The sequence below is a fragment of the Pagrus major genome, chromosome 13 (assembly GCF_040436345.1).
Source record: "Pagrus major chromosome 13, Pma_NU_1.0".
Classification (NCBI taxonomy): Eukaryota; Metazoa; Chordata; class Actinopteri; order Spariformes; family Sparidae; genus Pagrus; species Pagrus major.
The window spans coordinates 25,872,795-25,885,692 of NC_133227.1; the positions used below are offsets into that span (position 1 = coordinate 25,872,795).

General features: G+C 35.6%; 1 non-coding gene across 1 annotated transcript; it reads left to right on the plus strand.

The window, feature by feature from the left end:
- The first annotated feature begins 4,608 nt into the window (after positions 1-4,608).
- Positions 4,609-4,690, plus strand: trnas-gcu (transfer RNA serine (anticodon GCU)). The gene has a single exon. It is a non-coding gene; the product is annotated as a tRNA-Ser (tRNA).
- Positions 4,691-12,898: the final 8,208 nt, after the last annotated feature.

Genomic DNA, 12,898 nt, shown 5'->3' on the forward strand with positions numbered 1-12,898 from the left:
AGACTTCGCTGGCTGTCGACTGAGCTGGCTAACTTCCGGTTAAGCGCCCAGCTAAGTCGAATGGGAATTAAACAATTAAATCATGTGGCTCTTCCAGACTTTCCAGATGTTATGGGACCGAATGGCTGAAATTGTGATGGTGAAATGAGTCATTTTGCAGGGATCGTGACAGTCAAAAAAATGTATTCACCTTTAACAGCTGCTTCTTTCACAGTAGCAGCTCATGGGGAAGTCTTTCTAGGCCCCAGTGCATCCTGTGACCTTGTAATTACACAGTTTGGCCACTATGAAAGTTTGCTTCAAAGCCTGGAGCTCTTCCTGGGAACTCAACAACTCACCTCTTGCAAGATTTCAGAGCGAGACTTATCCTTTGGCCCTCTGGACCAATTCCAAAACTTTTGGTAAGTATGAACCATTTACACACTAAAGTCATGTCATCATAGGGCAGAGGTTTTAAAATACAGGAATTCTGCTTTCAGTGACTTTTCACGCATGTGCCTGCCCAACATCTAACACAAAAATTCTTTCATTTCCCTCACTGACAACACGCACACATGACCGGAAAAGCTGAAAGCAGGTCAAGATTTTCATTTTTGTGCAGACCTTCTGAGCCTTACCCGCTCACCCAGCTCAAGCGAACTCTTTGGGGATATCTAAGTGCTACACCTCAGCGGGCCCCAAAATGCAATTCTTTCCACAAAATCCATTAAAGGACATTGCTCTCCTCTGCCTCTCTCCTCAGCCGTCCACTTTTTTTTGCTGCTGTGCCTCTTTCCTCTGTCACAACTGGTGAGATTAGATTTCAAAATGCATTTTATGATTTCTTCAACTCTGAACTGAACTGGTGCCCGGTGGATGTTTGCCACGTCATGGAGAAATCGATGTGCCCTGACAACTTGTGTGCCTCTGATCACTTCTGACATGTGTAACTTATTTCTACTGGCCCTTTATTCTGTTTTCTTAAACTGTGTATCACACCTGTATAGTTCTTGTTCGTTATCACTCTGTATTTGCTTCTTCTTCACCTACCTCAGATCTATTTTTATCTCAAATTGTATCACTGCTTTTGTCACTTCATTACCTGCTAACACTTAACCGATTCAGTTTTGGAGGTGGTGCAGACGCGTCACCAAGCAGCCATAAATAGTGCCATCACAGAGGTCCAATAAAGAGCTGATGGAGTTTGATCTTTTAGAGACCATCCTTCACAGAATAGAGTCTACATGCCATGTTAGCGGCTTTGCGAGACTGCACATCAGTGCTTCGAGCTCTGGGCATCACCAGAGTCATTAGGATTCATCCTCTGGGGACCATAAATGTCTGTTCATAATATTTTAGCAATCCTTTATTCACGTAGAAGTTATTGCCTAAACCGACTGATTTATTAGCTCAGTAAACAGTTTCCTAATGAGTTTATGGTCTCAGTCCTAGTTGTAATTCGTCTTCAATACAGCATGATGTTCATTTACTAAATTGTGGTCCTATTTTGAGGAAACTAGATGATAAAGCAGGGTATGTTTTAGGGTGTAGCTAACTTGTAATTGACAAGTCGCTACCACGGCATCTCCTTGGGTTCTCATGGTGTGTGCCATTATGTCAGAAGTTGGAAGTTTGAGCTGGGAATGACATCATACCTATACATATTTCTAGCCAGGTTAGAGATCGTTAGTACAATACCAGTTGATTAACAACGCATTACAAGCAACATGTCAACAGATAGAAGTTGGACAGGACTGATTTAATGACACACACATGAGACAGAAGTGCTAATAAACAGGTTTTTCTAGAGCTTTCACAGCGGTGATTCCTGAAGCAGCCATCTTGGATTTTTAATTTTTGGGGTTTGTGAGGTGCGTCGTCTTTCAGTGGAGGTTCCAGTCGAAAGTGCGGAATGGGAACTCGTCAGTTCCAGGCAGGACGTCCTCCGCTACTCCAACCTCTCGTCCAAATACGGTCACTTCTGGCTCCAGGAAACCAAGATGGCGATGAACGTAATGCTGAACTCGAGGCTCCAACATGGTAGTCCACAAACCGATGGGTGGCTTCACAGTGGGTTTACATTTGGCTTAAACCACTTGAAATGCAATTGTGATGGAAATTCTGTAGAGCTGCTGGACCTGTCATTATGAAGAAGATGCCAGGAGACCCAAGAATAATGGCGACCAGTACAGTGTGACAACCACTACCATTCTGCAGAGCTTCCTGAATAGTAGTGGATATGTATAATAGTAGAATCAAACAGGAATCACATCATGTCAATGAAATGCTCGCAAACAGCGGATTAGCTAAGGAAGGACGAATAAACACTTTTGATGTTTCTACCATTAGCTTCTGTAAGAGAACACAACAAACACAAGCCATAACCAGTGGTGGCTACTGCACAACCAGCTGCTCGCCACTGCATTACCAAGCTTTTAGCGCCACCTTTATAATGAGAATGCACAAATGTTTTTCAGACGAAGCTTTACAGCTGCAAAATGCCTCTGGGAGGTTGGTTGGGGTGCAGCGTCTGACGTTGCCTTCCACAGCTCAGCTTTATTCAGGTAGAATTAATTGCCTAAAATTGTGTCATCTCCCCTGTCAAAGGCTATTTTTGTGCATTTTTTAAATCCCCCATCGGTCCATGTCCTCATATCTTGTCCCCTTCTGTTTTCTCTTTAACTCTTCCCATGAGGCTGAGACAGGGGGTACAGCTGGGAGAATGCCACGCTGTCAGCACATCAGCGAAAAACATTACTTTCATTAGGCCCCATTATATCACCACAGACATCCTTGTTAAAATGTCATTTGCTAATTCCTTTCAATACTCATTTCCACCCGGCTGTCCCGGCAGGATTAACAACTCATTTATTGGGATGTGGAAGAAAACAAGCTCAAAGTTGATTACAAAAGTAAACAGAGAGGGGGTGGGGTGGGGGGGGGTGGGGGGGTGTTAGTGATTGGAGATGGGAGGGAGGCGCAGTTTCTCCGTCAGCGGCGATGTATGGGAGCTATATGTAGTCGAGCTGTCAATACAGGAGACACTAAAATGGCAATCTCTCTTTCCTCGGTGTATTCATCGACATGATTTGTATTCACGGCCGCTGAATAACCACTGCTTTTCCTCCAACTCGATGCGTTGTTGCAGTCGCAGCTCTGCACAAAAGTCATCAGAATGATTTAATTACACCATTTATATATATTATAGTTTGAATCCATATTTACAAGCAAGGGCAGGATGAGCTGGCTGAAGTATTAATAATTCCTCCTGGTTGACAAAAGTTATGTTATGCTTGGTATGTGGGTTTTTCTTCAGTTCGTTATATTGTGATGTATGGCACTCGTTAGGGGCTTTATACGCTAATATGAGCCAAGAGTGTTTCTGCCAACAACTTCAGAGTGTTGGAAGGGTCAATAAAAAAACACTATAACATAAAAATGTATGATTTTCTGCTTTAATGTCCTCCTGATGTTCACATCCTACTGCAACTTGAAGAACAGACAGAGAAATCTGACTAACAGGGCTTTTCCATACATGCGCTCGCTCGTCTTGACCTGGTTTGACTCGGCACATCAGCCCAGCGTGGCCGGGATTTAAAGACTGCTACAGTCATTTTTATGAGGTTTTTTTTTTTGGTTTGTTTCTGCGAAATCCCAGAGCTCATTATCTAAACTGTTTTCATTTCCTTGTTTGTTTTTTTCCTTCAATTTCATATTTCAGTGTCTTGTGGTTATCTTTTAGCATATTAGCTCTCAAATTTACTCTCAAAGTTTTTGTCTAAGGATACATTAGTCCTTCAACCTTTTATCAAACATCTTCTCCAGGTTATCAATAATTCCAGCGAGGTGCTCATTTAATTTCCTCACTTCTTGTGTGACAACCGGATTCTCGTTTTTGTGCGGGGTTCTACCGTGTGCCGTTCCTTCGAGCAGGATTTCAGATGTTTCTCAACATAATTTGAAAATCTGACCTCCTGGCAGCAGAGCAGGAAGAACCCAGAAGTGGGTTAAAAATGGCAGCCGCTCTAAATTCAAATCATCACCACGGTGTCTTCCTCCTTTCAAACTATTTCCGACTGGATTAGTATATTCTGGCTTTCAGGATGCCTCTTTGGATCTACAGGTTTTTCAAGTAGCTCAGCGTGTATGTATTAAACCCAACGTGCCTGCTCTTTCCCGCCTACGAAGCACACAGTACACCGCTGTGTAAAAAGAAGCTCTCCTTCTGGATGGCTGCCTATTGAAGTGGGATAAGCCTCAGTAGTTTCAAATAGGTTTGGGACAGTGCCACAGAAAAGCACATTTCTATGTTACTGCTATTTTTGGAGTTTTACCATAAAGTGAAAGAGACTCTTTCTGTGGGAATGTTGTGCATCGTCTGCAGTAAACATGGTAAAACAGAAAAAATCAAATCAAAGACAACCCAAACTGCATTTTGTGCGTTTATGTGGGTAACATTTAGTATAACGCCGTAGATTATATACACTCACAAGACAAAAGTTGCTCTGACACTTCATAATGTATTTCAAATCTGCAAGGCACTGCTATCAGACCTGAGTTGGGTCCAACTTTGTTTGCTTTTTTATGATCACACACCACATGCTCACCTGAACAATCCCTCTGCTCAAAGACAAGGTGGCTGAGTGGTTAAGGCGATGGACTGCTAATCCGTTATGCTCTGCACACGTGGGTTTGAATCCCATCCTCGTCACACTTGTAGAAACTTTACTCCGCAATCTTCACGTCAGCAAACTAACTCACCTCTAAAGCGTCACTAGATTTCAACCACTACCCCTTGTTTTACGCTGTTCTGAGGGGCGAGGGGGCAATCGAAAAACAAAGGGTTGGGGTAGGAATTGAAAATGGGATTGAGCCGTAATGGAGTTTGAGTGGGTTTCCCAGCAGAGCACTGAATTGTACCAAGATGATAAATGTTATTCTCTTCGCCTGTTAGTTGTTTTAAAGTTGTGGCTGATCGTTATATAGTAAATGGGCAATAGAGGCGTGCATACACTACATTTAAATAGTCCCACTAGCTGTTGCCTTAATGGAAAATATTTGTTGTATGTGTAAGGCTGTGACGGGTAATGGATGCAATAGTTTGCAATTACTGTAAATGTTTCCTGACAGGAACATTAGTTAAACACAGAAGAAGTAAATGCAATGTTTTCATCATAACGCCACATCATAAGCACTGAAATATATGCAGTTTAATCGTCTGCGCCGTTGTGAAACAAAATCAAGGTGCTGGATATGACAAACAACCTCTCTGCCTCAGCAGCGGTTTTCTTGTGATTTAACAGCTATTAGTTATCCTCGCCTCCTCAGACAGACTTAAAGATAAACATTACGCTGTTTTCCTCCAGACTATAAAAGCCGGTGTTATCACGTAGAGAAGAGGGATTACAGTCTCAGTGGTTGCACAGGTTCACCCGTGAAAATTTCATCCATATTCCCTTCAGTCGGCTCGAGGGCCCAGCGTGAGGAGGCCGGTCCCTGCCTCAATGATTTCTAACTTAAGTGTTGTACGTCATGGAGAAGCACACAATGGCACAAAGAAACATATCTATTATCTCTGTCCAGCTCTGGAGTATCAGACTCAGGAGTTTGTGCATTTAGTGTCCACCTGAGAAATAAACACCGAAAGCTGCCCCTCTTTAGACAAAGACGGATCAGAACGCTTTGGAGGGAAATAAATCGGCATGGTCCAGTATCTGTGTAGGCGGCTGCTATGAAGTGCATTTAACCAGCTGAGGGGCTGATGTTCGTCCCATCTGTGATTTTAGCACTCTGTGTGACTCTACCTACTTGACACATTGGTTATTTTGAGTTGTGGAGTGATGAGGTTGAGGTCACTTGTCTTTTTTCCCCGCTCCGTTTCACAAATGAAAAAAATCTCTCCTGAAATGTTTTTCCACTTGGCTTCACACATGAAAAAAAGAAATCACTCGAAATTTGAGCATTTTTGGTTTGTTCTTTCAGTTGGTTTTACACATGACTTGACACATGAAACAATTAAAAAAAAAAAAATTCACTCAGTTTCAAAAATTTCACCAACTTCACCAACTTTTGTTTTGTATTTTGTTTTTTTACTCAGTTTCACACATGAAAATACAAATAAAAATTATTGTCTTTTTCGCTCCACTTCATACATGGGGAAAAAATCACTCGCCTTCACAAAATGTAGGGTTTTTTGTGTTTTTTTACTCGGTTTCACAAATGAAAAAAAAGTTGTTTTTTTTTTTCACTTTAATTCACACACACACAAACAATTTTGACCCAAGCTTTTGTTTTGTTTTTTGTTTTTTTTCCACTCGGTTTCACTCAAGAAAAAAATTATTTCTTGTGAATTTTCTCCTGAATTTTTTTTCACTTGTCTTCACACAAGGAAATAAATAAATAACAATCACTCGACTTGAAATTTAGTTTATTTTTTTTCCACTTGGTTCCAGACATAAAAAAACATTGTTTTTTTTCTTTTTCACTCCTGGATTTTTTTCACTGGAAAAAATGGAACCAACTTTACAAACTTTAGTTTTGTTTTGTTTGTGTTTTTGTAATTGTTTTCTCACTCGACTTCACTGACTGAAAGAATTTCACTGTTTTTCAGTCTTTTTCACTTGATTTCATACATGAAAAAAAAATTCTTGTGAAATCTCTCCTGAAATTTCTTTTCACTCAAATTCACACATGAAAAAAAAATCACTCGACTTCACAAAATTTTTGTTGTTGTTTTTCACTTGGTTTCACATTTGAAAAAAAAACATGTTTTTGTCCCCCCCCCAACTTCACACATGAAAAAAAATCTCAACTTTTTTCATATGTAGTTACATATGAAAAAACCTCTTTTTTGTCTTCTTCACTCGACTCCACAAATGAAAAAAATATGTTTTTTGGTCTTTTTTCACTGGACTTCACACATGAAAAAAAAAATCACTGTACTTCACAATTTTTTGTCTATATACTCGATTTCGTAAAATCAGTTGACTTCACAAAATGGAGGGTTTTTTGTGTTTTTTCACTTGGTTTCACAAATGAAAAAAAGTTGTTTTTTTCCACTGGAATTCACACACACACAAACAATTTTGACCCAAACTTTTGTTTTGTTTTTTGTTTTTTTTTCACTCGGTTTCACTCAAGAAAGAAATATTTTACATTTTTATTGTCTTTTTCACTGACTTTACAAACTTTAGTTCTTTTTTGTTATTGTTTTCTGTTTCACTCGAATCCACTGACTGAAAAAATTTCACTGTTTTTCAGTCTTTTTCCCTTGATTTCATACATGAAAAAAAAATTCTTGTGAAATCTCTCCTGAAATTTCTTTTCACTCAAATTCACACATGAAAAAAAATTGACTCCACAAATGAAAAAATATGTTTTTTTGATTTTTTTCACTGGACTTCACACATGAAAAAAAATCACTGTACTTCACATTTTTTTTGTCTATATACTCGATTTCGTAAAATCAGTCGACTTCACAAAATGTAGGGTTTTTTGTGTTTTTTCACTTGGTTTCACAAATGAAAAAAAGTTGTTTTTTTCCACTGGAATTCACACACACACAAACAATTTTGACCTAAACTTTTGTTTTGTTTTTTGTTTTTTTTCCACTCAGTTTCACTCAAGAAAAAAATAAATTCTTGTGAATTTTCTCCTGAAATTTTTTTTCACTTGTCTTCACACAAGGAAATAAATAAATAACAATCACTCGACTTGAAATTTAGTTAATTTTTTTCCCACTTGGTTCCAGACATTGTTTTTTTTCTTTTTCACTCCTGGATTTTTTTCACTGGAAAAAATGGAACCGACTTTACAAACTTTAGTTTTGTTTTGTTTTGTGTTTTTGTAATTGTTTTCTCACTCGACTTCACTGACTGAAAAAATTTCACTCTTTTTCAGTCTTTTTCACTTGATTTCATACATAAAAAAAAATTCTTGTGAAATCTCTCCTGAAATTTCTTTTCACTCAAATTCACACATGAAAAAAAAAATCACTTGACTTCAGAAAATTTTTTGTTGTTGTTTTTCACTTCGTTTCACATTTGAAAAAAACTCTTTTTTGTCTTCTTCACTCGACTCCACAAATGAAAAAAAATGTTTTTTTGTCTTTTTTCACTGGACTTCACACATGAAAAAAAATCACTGTACTTCACAATTTTTTTGTCCATATACTCGATTTCGTAAAATCACTTGGCTTCACAAAAGGTAGGGTTTTTTTTTTGTGTTTTTTCACTTGGTTTCACAAATGAAAAAAAGTTGTTTTTTTTTCACTGGAATTCACACACACACAAACAATTTTGACCCAAACTTTTTTTTTTTTTTTTTTTCACTCGGTTTCACTCAAGAAAGAAATATTTTACATTTTTATTGTCTTTTTCACCGCCTTTACAAACTTTAGTTTTTTTTTGTTATTGTTTTCTGTTTAACTCGACTCCACTGACTGTTTTTCAGTCTTTTTCCCTTGATTTCATACATGAAAAAAAAAAAATCTTGTGAAATCTCTCCTGAAATTTCTTTTCACTCAAATTCACACATGAAAAAAAATCGACTCCACAAATGAAAAAATATGTTTTTTTGATTTTTTTTTCACTGGACTTCACACATGAAAAAAAAATCACTGTACTTCACAATTTTTTTGTCTATATACTCGATTTCGTAAAATCAGTCGACTTCACAAAATGTAGGGTTTTTTTGTGTTTTTTCACTTGGTTTCACAAATGAAAAAAAAGTTGTTTTTTTTCACTGGAATTCACACACACACAAACAATTTTGACCCAAACTTTTGTTTTGTTTTTTGTTTTTTTTCCACTCAGTTTCACTCAAGAAAAAAATAAATTCTTGTGAATTTTCTCCTGAAATTTTTTTTCACTTGTCTTCACACAAGGAAATAAATAAATAACAATCACTCGACTTGAAATTTAGCTTATTTTTTTCCCACTTGGTTCCAGACATAAAAAAAAAAAACATTGTTTTTTTTCTTTTTCACTCCTGGATTTTTTTCACTGGAAAAAATGGAACTGACTTTACAAACTTTAGTTTTGTTTTGTTTTGTGTTTTTGTAATTGTTTTCTCACTCAACTTCACTGACTGAAAGAATTTCACTGTTTTTCAGTCTTTTTCACTTGATTTCATACATGAAAAAAAATTCTTGTGAAATCTCTCCTGAAATTTCTTTTCACTCAACTTCACACAAAAAAATCACTCGACTTCAGAACATTTTTTGTTGTTTTTCACTTCGTTTCACATTTGAAAAAAACCTCTTTTTTTGTCTTCACTCGACTCCACAAATGAAAAAATATGTTTTTTTTGTCTTTTTTCACTGGACTTCACACATGAAAAAAAAAATCACTGTACTTCACAATTTTTTTGTCTATATACTCGATTTCGTAAAATCAGTCGACTTCACAAAATGTAGGTTTTTTTTGTGTTTTTTCACTTGGTTTCACAAATGAAAAAAAAAGTTGTTTTTTTCACTGGAATTCACACACGCACAAACAATTTTGACCCAAACTTTTGTTTTGTTTATTGTTTTTTTTCACTCAAGAAAGAAATAGACAAAGTCGTTTAAAGAAAACGTAGCTTTCATAGCGCCTTCCTACCACAGCTTGTGATGTGGTGTGATTTATTGGTTCTGATTAATGTTGTCATGGTCCAGTATCTGTGTAGGCGGCTGCTATGAAGTGCATTTAACCAGCTGAGGGGCTGATGTTCGTCCCATCTGTGATTTTAGCACTCTGTGTGACTCTACCTACTTGACACATTGGTTATTTTGAGTCGTGGAGTGATGAGGTTGAGGTCACTTGTCTTTTTTCCCCGCTCCGTTTCACACATGAAAAAAATCTCTCCTGAAATGTTTTTCCACTTGGCTTCACACATGAAAAAAAGAAATCACTCGAAATTTGAGCACTTTTGGTTTGTTCTTTCAGTTGGTTTTACACATGACTTGACACATGAAACAATTAAAAAAAAAAATTCACTCAGTTTCAAAAATTTCACCAACTTTTGTTTTGTATTTTGTTTTTTTACTCAGTTTCACACATGAAAATACAAATAAAAATTATTGTCTTTTTCGCTCGACTTTACAAATTTTAGTTCTTTTTTGTTATTGTTTTCTGTTTCACTCGACTCCACAAATGAAAAAATATGTTTTTTTGATTTTTTTCACTGGACTTCACACATGAAAAAAAAATCACTGTACTTCACAATTTTTTTGTCTATATACTCGATTTCGTAAAATCAGTCGACTTCACAAAATGTAGGGTTTTTTGTGTTTTTTCACTTGGTTTCACAAATGAAAAAAAGTTGTTTTTTTTCACTGGAATTCACACACACACAAACAATTTTGACCCAAACTTTTGTTTTGTTTTTTGTTTTTTTTCACTCGGTTTCACTCAAGAAAGAAATATTTTACATTTTTATTGTCTTTTTCACCGACTTTACAAACTTTAGTTTTTTTTGTTATTGTTTTCTGTTTAACTCGACTCCACAAATGAAAAAATATGTTTTTTTTGTCTTTTTTCACTGGACTTCACACATGAAAAAAAAAATCACTGTACTTCACAATTTTTTTGTCTATATACTCGATTTCGTAAAATCAGTCGACTTCACAAAATGTAGGGTTTTTTGTGTTTTTTCACTTGGTTTCACAAATGAAAAAAAGTTGTTTTTTTTCACTGGAATTCACACACACACAAACAATTTTGACCCAAACTTTGTTTTGTTTTTTGTTTTTGTTTCACTCAAGAAAGAAATAGACAAAGTTGTTTAAAGAAAACGTAGCCTTCATAGCGCCTTCCTACCACAGCTTGTGATGTGGTGTGATTTATTGGTTCTGATTAATGTTGTCATGGTCCAGTATCTGTGTAGGCGGCTGCTATGAAGTGCATTTAACCAGCTGAGGGGCTGATGTTCGTCCCATCTGTGATTTTAGCACTCTGTGTGACTCTACCTACTTGACACATTGGTTATTTTGAGTCGTGGAGTGATGAGGTTGAGGTCACTTGTCTTTTTTCCCCGCTCCGTTTCACACATAAAAAAAATCTCTCCTGAAATGTTTTTTCACTTGGCTTCACACATGAAAAAAAGAAATCACTCGAAATTTGAGCATTTTTGGTTTGTTCTTTCACTTGGTTTTACACATGACTTGACACATGAAACAATTAAAAAAAAAAAAATTCACTCAGTTTCAAAAATTTCACCAACTTTTGTTTTGTATTTTGTTTTTTTACTCATTTTCACACATGAAATTAAAACTAAAAATTATTGTCTTTTTCGCTCCACTTCATACATGGGAAAAAAATCACTCGCCTTCACAAAATGTAGGGTTTTTTGTGTTTTTTCACTTGGTTTCACAAATGAAAAAAAAGTTGTTTTTTTTCAGTGGAATTCACACACACAAACAATTTTGACCCAAACTTTTGTTTTGTTTTTTGTTTTTTTTCACTCGGTTTCACTCAAGAAAGAAATATTTTACATTTTTATTGTCTTTTTCACTGACTTTACAAACTTTAGTTTTTTTTGTTATTGTTTTCTGTTTCACTCGACTCCACTGACTGAAAAAATTTCACTCTTTTTCAGTCTTTTTCCCTTGATTTCATACATGAAAAAAAAAGATTCTTGTGAAATCTCTCCTGAAATTTCTTTTCACTCAAATTGTCTATATACTCGATTTCATAAAATCAGTCGACTTCACAAAATGTAGGGTTTTTGTGTTTTTTCACTTGGTTTCACAAATGAAAAAAAAAGTTGTTTTTTTTCACTGGAATTCACACACACACAAACAATTTTGACCCAAACTTTTGTTTTGATTTTTGTTTTTTTTCACTCGGTTTCACTCAAGAAAGAAATATTTTACATTTTTATTGTCTTTTCACCGATTTTACAAACTTTAGTTTTTTTTGTTATTGTGTCTGTTTCACTCGAATCCACTGACTGAAAAAATTTCACTGTTTTTCAGTCTTTTTCACTTGATTTCATACATGAAAAAAAATTCTTGTGAAATCTCTCCTGAAATTTCTTTTCACTTAACTTCACACATGAAAAAAAAATCACTCGACTTCACAAAATTTTTGTTGTTGTTTAAAAAAACCTCTTTTTTTGTCTTCTTCACTCGACTCCACAAATGAAAAAATATGTTTTTTAAAATTTTTTTCACTGGACTTCACACATGAAAAAAAAATCACTGTACTTCACAATTTTTTTGTCTATTCACTCGATTTCGTACATGAACAAACATTTCTTGAGAAATTTCTCCTGAAATGTTTTTTTTCGCTCAACTTCAAATATGAAAATAACAATTCACCTTGACTTCACAAAAATGTTTTTATTATTTTTTCACTCGGTTTCATTCAAGAATTAAAAATATAAATTTTTTATTGTCTTTTTTGTTCGACTTCACACATGGAATTTTTTTTTGGTGTGTGTGTTGTTTCACTCCACTTCATAAATGGGAAAAAAAAATCATGAAAAAAATAAAATCTTTTGAATTTTCTCCTCAAATTTTTCTTCATTCGTCTTCACACAAGGAAATAAATAAGTAACAATCACTCGACTTGAAATTTAGTTGTTTTTTTTTCACTGGAAAAAATGGAACCGACTTTACAAACTTTAGTTTAGTTTTGTTTTTTTGTTATTGTTTTCTGTCTCACTCGACTCCACTGACTGAAAAAAAAATCACTCTTTTCCACTTGATTTCATACATACAAAAAATCACTTGACTTCACAAAAAAATTTGTTGTTGTTTTTCACTTGGTTTCACATTTGAAAAAAAACTTTAGTCAAAATTACAATAACCACAAATTTGTGAAAAGAAAACGTAGCGTTCATAGCGCCTTCCTACCAGGGCTCTTCATGGGGTGTGATTTATTGGTTCTGATTAATGTTTTTTTTGTCTCTCTTTTTTTAAAATTTTTTTTTAATA